Genomic DNA, 6,000 nt, shown 5'->3' with positions numbered 1-6,000 from the left:
ACCCCATCAAATATCAGCCCTCACAAATCAATTTTACACATGATCGCAGCCCGCGCCCTCCCACCCTCCCACCCTCCCAGCCTCCCACCCTCCGGCCCCTCCCCTCCAATTAAGCGGCCACATTAGCATATATATGATATCAGTGGTAAACATCACTCGGCTGGTGATTCACAAACGCTCCTGGATAATGGGGGGGCTGAACACCTATTAACCCCCGGGCCAGCGGCACTGAGGCAGGCTGGGAAACTCCCCCAACCTTCTCCCCAGTGGAGCCCCCACATGACAGTGGGAGGGCGGGGGGTGGGGTTGGGGGGTTGCTTTGATGGTGATGGAGAGACTGTTGACGGAGGAAGTGAGGAAACTGTTAGCTGCCATGTTGGTGCTAAGTGGGGAAACTGAGTGTGATAGGCCGACACAGCCGTCAATCAAGCAACTCCAACCTCTCAAGTTAGCAGCTCCGTTAAATACGTTGATTTGAGACAAGAACTGACGTCTGAACGTGTTCCTGACGTGTTCCTGACGTGTTCCCGGCGTGTTCCCGACATGTTCCTGACGTGTTCCTGACGTGTTCCTGACGTGTTCCTGATGTGTTCCTGGCGTGTTCCTGATGTGTTCCCGGCGTGATCCCGACGTGTTCCTGACTTGTTCCTGACGTGTTCCTGACGTGTTCCTAACTTGTTCCTGACTTGTTCCTGATGTGTTCCCGGCGTGTTCCCGACCTGTTCCCTGCATGTTCCTGACGTGTTCCTGACTTGTTCCTGACTTGTTCCTGATGTGTTCCCGGCGTGTTCCCGACCTGTTCCCTGCATGTTCCTGACGTGTTCCTGACTTGTTCCTGATGTGTTCCCGGCGTGTTCCCGACGTGTTCCTGACGTGTTCCTGACGTGTTCCTGACTTGTTCCTGACTTGTTCCTGACGTGTTCCCGGCGTGTTCCCGACATGTTCCTGACGTGTTCCTGACGTGTTCCTGACGTGTTCCTGATGTGTTCCTGGCGTGTTCCTGATGTGTTCCTGACGTGTTCCTGATGTGTTCCCGGCGTGTTCCCGACGTGTTCCTGACGTGTTCCTGACGTGTTCCTGATGTGTTCCTGACTTGTTCCTGACGTGTTCCTAACTTGTTCCCGACCTGTTCCCTGCATGTTCCTGACGTGTTCCTGACTTGTTCCTGACTTGTTCCTGATGTGTTCCCGGCGTGTTCCCGACCTGTTCCCTGCATGTTCCTGACGTGTTCCTGACTTGTTCCTGACTTGTTCCTGATGTGTTCCCGGCGTGTTCCCGACCTGTTCCCTGCATGTTCCTGACTTGTTCCTGATGTGTTCCCGGCGTGTTCCCGACGTGTTCCTGACGTGTTCCTGACGTGTTCCTGACTTGTTCCTGACTTGTTCCTGATGTGTTCCCGGCGTGTGCCCGACCTGTTCCCTGCATGTTCCTGACGTGTTCCTGAATTGTTCCTGATGTGTTCCCGGCGTGTTCCCGACCTGTTCCCTGCATGTTCCTGACGTGTTCCTGACTTGTTCCTGATGTGTTCCCGGCGTGTTCCCGACCTGTTCCCTGCATGTTCCTGACGTGTTCCTGACATGTTCCTGGCGTGTTCCTGGCGTGTTCCCGACCTGTTCCCTGCATGTTCCTGACGTGTTCCTGACATGTTCCTGGCGTGTTCCTGGCGTGTTCCCGGCGTGTTCCCGGCGTGTTCCCAGGCATGTTCCTGGCGTGTTCCTGCCGTGTTCCCAGGCATGTTCCTGACGTGTTCCTGGTGTGTTCCTTACTTGTTTTTATGGAGTGAAGTCTCTGAAGATGCAACAGGTTTAGTTTTCAGTGCTGATCAGGGATCAGTCTGAGCCTGAAGAGCAGGATCAGACGTGTTCATGAGTTTCTCTGAACTTTAATCTTTAATCCAAAACCATCATCCACCACACGTCCAGAAGAACCATCAAGATCTCCTCGTGTCAGAGGCCACTCAAACAACTGCTGTGTGTGTGTGTGTGTCTGTGTGTGTGTGTGTGACACGAGAACACACATATGTACGAAGCCTGGTCTTTATATTGCTGAGTCACAACCTTTTCGATGACATCAGCATTAACACTATGATTAACATGATGTAAATATTAATAAAAGGAATTATTTCGCTGATTAAGCTGTCCATCAGACTCTGGAGGTTTCTTGATGTCAACAGGTAAACAACAACAGCGATATTAAAGTATTCTGTTGCTGCTGGATTCCCAGAATGCACTGCAGAGCTGCTGCCACGGGGCGTCAGAGCTCAAAGCAGTTTAACCCCAATCTTTATTCTGCTTAACAAAACCAGCCCCGAAAACTAATTAGGTACATTTCACCCATTTCCATGTTAATGTTCTGTTTGTTGCTATTGTTGGAGGAGACAATAGGCAGAGATGCTAATGAAGGAGTCCCAGTGATGAGTCCTAATGGGAGAGCAGTCCCCCCCCCCCCAACACACACACACACAATCACTCACACACACACCTCGGGGCTGGAAGGATTCTCTGACGGTTTGGTTACAACACATGAAGTAAACACAGCTTCATTCTCACGGAGATGAACCGGAGGAGCTTGAGCTGCTGAGATCTTCATGAGATCTTTGCATTTTCCCCTGTAGCTGCTTTCAGACCTGAACCGACTCCTGACATGTTCCTGACATGTTCCTGACATGTTCCTGCCATGTTCCTGACATGTTCTGGAGGTTCTGAATGTAAGAACCAACGTCTGAGTTTGTGTCTCTGGACATTTTCTGGAACCAAGTCTTTGCCTGCAGCAGGTTCTCATGGTGAAAGAGGAAAAGTACAAAAGCACAAAGACGTGCAAACGTATCTGTCGTGACCTCTGACCTCTGACCTCTGAGAACAGGATCACCAAGGTCACTCGCTGCAGTGGACACGGAAAATCCCAGTTTCTACCAAATCAAGTTAAACAGAGAAACTTCCTGTTGTGGATCCACTTGTTATTCAAAGTTTAGTCGTTACCGTACGTTCTGTAAACAAATAGCACGTGGTCATCAGGTCTGCTTTGTGTTTACTGACGCTGTGTGTGTTTGTCATTATGATGAAGAACCAGCAGGGTCACATGGTCCCTGGCCGCCGCTCCAGAACCTGACACATCACGTGACCTTCGTTCTCAGAGGTCGAACGTTGTTGGGATCTGGATTCAGCTTCGGTCGGTTTCTCTGCTCCTCTTCACTGAAGGTTCGGTGAAGACTGATGATCGACTCAACTCGACTCAACCTGCTGGTTCTCCCAGAGTTTCCAATCAGTCTTCACCGTCAGTGGACGTCCTGGTTGGTCCTGAAAGTCCTCAACTTCATGTCAACATTCATCAGCCAACAATCATTAACGGATGAAGGACAAGTTATATGGTTGAAAGCTGCAGAAACTGATCGGTCCATTTAGAGCTTTCATTACATCACATGGTCTTCATCAGCAGTTTGCTCAGCAGTTATTAAAATGTTCTTAGACTATGGGTTGGGAATGTGAAGCCCATGTCTTCTGTGAAACGACCAGCAGGGGGCGACTCCACTGGTAGTTTCTATAGACGTGAGATAATTACTCTACTTCCAACTTTATAACGTCAGGAAGGAGTTTATTAGGAGAAAGGAAGAAGTAAAAAAACTGCTCTTTGTTTAAATCTGTCTCTTCTTCCTGTGATTGGTCCAAAAGTGTTTTCACTCTGGACCAGACCCAGGTTCAGTTTGATCCAGACCCAGAACTCTTCACACCTGATGTTGAGCTTCAGAATAAAATCTAAATAGCATCACATGGAAGTTGTTGCTTTGGGATTTTTTTCCTCCAGAAACCATCTGTTTAAAAAAACCTGGATTTAAATTGTTAATCGGTGTAAAAAGATCACGTGTCTCTGAAGAGGAGCAGCTCTGGAGTTTGGTTCTGGTGGAACTCGTCCGTCCTGTTTGAATGTTGCTTATGTTTACACACACACACACACACACACACACACACACACACACACACACACACACACACACATTAAAACTCTTCTTCTGGAGTGTTTATTGCTCCTCAGCCTGTCGAGCGTCGAGGTGTTAGCCGAGCTCAAAAAGAGCTGCAGAGCTAATAAGGTGCTAATCCTGAGCTGCTGCTACACACACACACACACACACACACACACACACACACACACGGGCCAAGCTGCAGACACACACACATGCACGTGTGTTATCGCGGCTCTCCAGACAGTCGACCCGTATCAGCCGACGCGCCACACGGCCGATGCGTCTGATAAGGAATTAAGACACAGACTCAACTGGACGCGCTATCGGGGAACTCGGCACACGGGCTAATTATGATGCGGAGTGTGTGTGAGAGGATGATACGACTGGAGAGAGAGAGGGGGGGGGGGGGGGGGGGGGTTCCTGACAAGACTGTACCTGCTGACGCGCTGCATGACAGCAAGAGGGCGCAGTTCGTTAAAGAGAACGGAAAACACAGAAAACTCAACAGTGAACTCACACATTGATCATGTTAGTACAAACAGTTCAATGTGAAGAAAGATGGACGACGTGACGGCTCCCAAAGGTGAAGCCAGAGCGTCTCTATCGCCCCCTGGTGTCCGGCTGCAGTATAACAAACCAGAAACCTCCCGGGGGACATGGACCAGCTGAAAAACCAAAGTAGACGTAAATAAACGTTTGTCAAAGATGGTTTCTGTCATTTCAGTTCTGAAGTTTGCTCAAGGGTTTCTGATCAGTTTGGTTTGATTAGTCATATATATGAACACAGGCTGAGACGTGATGATTGACAGCTGACACTGACCCAGGATCTGCCGGATCTAGATACCTCGGCTCCAAATGACGTCGTTGGAATCTGAGATATTTGGGCTTCATTTATTTATTTACAGACTAATTGGTACCCCCCCGATTACTACCTCGTCCATGGGGGTTATGTTTTCACTGCCAGCAGGGCTACACCCGAAACTACCGAACAGATTTCTGTGGAACTTTGTAAAATGGATTTTCGTGAATTCCTCACGAAGTGCTAATATCTACGAACAGGTGGAATTGTGGTTTTCAGAATATCTCTCCCTTCACGTAAACAAGATAAAGCGATGAAGAGGAAAGACAGTGTCTCTTTGGAATGAGGTGAGGATTCCCAGGACAGCCTCTGTCGAGGGACGTAACAAAGAAAAGGGCAAAGAGAAGAAACGCCTTTGATCTGCCGTCAAACCGCTTCATGAACATCGACTGACGGGGGGGGGGGGGGGGTGGTCTAAACCTGAAATTCCCTCCAAATAACTTTGTGCCTCGATGGTTTCCTGCGTCTAACTGGTCCCATGTCCATCAGAGTCCGGGTTGGAGGGGACAGCTTTCTGTGCAGCGCATTTTATGGAGTGGGGGGGGGGGACGTGACCCCAAGAAAAAAACATTAATTTATGGAGTGGATCCAATGTGCAGATCCAGAGGACACATCAGAAGCAGGTGTGTTAAGTCAGGGGTTCGACCCCGTGGACGAGCAGCCATCATGCACAGGGACTGGGGACACAGTCACATGACTTCAGGGACATCGTCCACACGTCTCCTGATTTTCAGAGACACTAAGTAAAACTCTGAGGCTGCGAACAGGAACTGAGATGTTTGGAAACGATCACTCACCCGGTTGCTGATTGGTTCTTTTCTGTCATGACGTCGATTTCTCTGATTCGTCAGGCTCCTGTCACATGACCTCCTTCCAGATGAAAACCAGCCTTGGCTCCCAGAGTAGAAACAACATGGAGGCCGACCCCCCCACACTGCTAACATGATCAGATAAACTAGAAGTTATTCAAACAACCAGATGTGCACAGAGGCACGTGAAAGTGTAATGAAGCCTCAGATGTAACAAGTGTATTTCACCATATTTGAGAAGGTGAAGTTGAAGTTGAGCGGCGTGGTGAAGCTGGAGGCTCCGGGTGTCGGGTCATCGAAACGTTTGGGTGGAGTTTCCCTTTAAGGGCCCAACCTGCTCCAGTGCCTGTGTGGGGGGGGGGGGGGGGGGGGGG

The sequence above is a fragment of the Platichthys flesus genome, chromosome 5 (genome assembly GCF_949316205.1).
Source record: "Platichthys flesus chromosome 5, fPlaFle2.1, whole genome shotgun sequence".
In the NCBI taxonomy this organism is placed as follows: domain Eukaryota; kingdom Metazoa; phylum Chordata; class Actinopteri; order Pleuronectiformes; family Pleuronectidae; genus Platichthys; species Platichthys flesus.
This window is presented reverse-complemented; position numbering follows the sequence as displayed.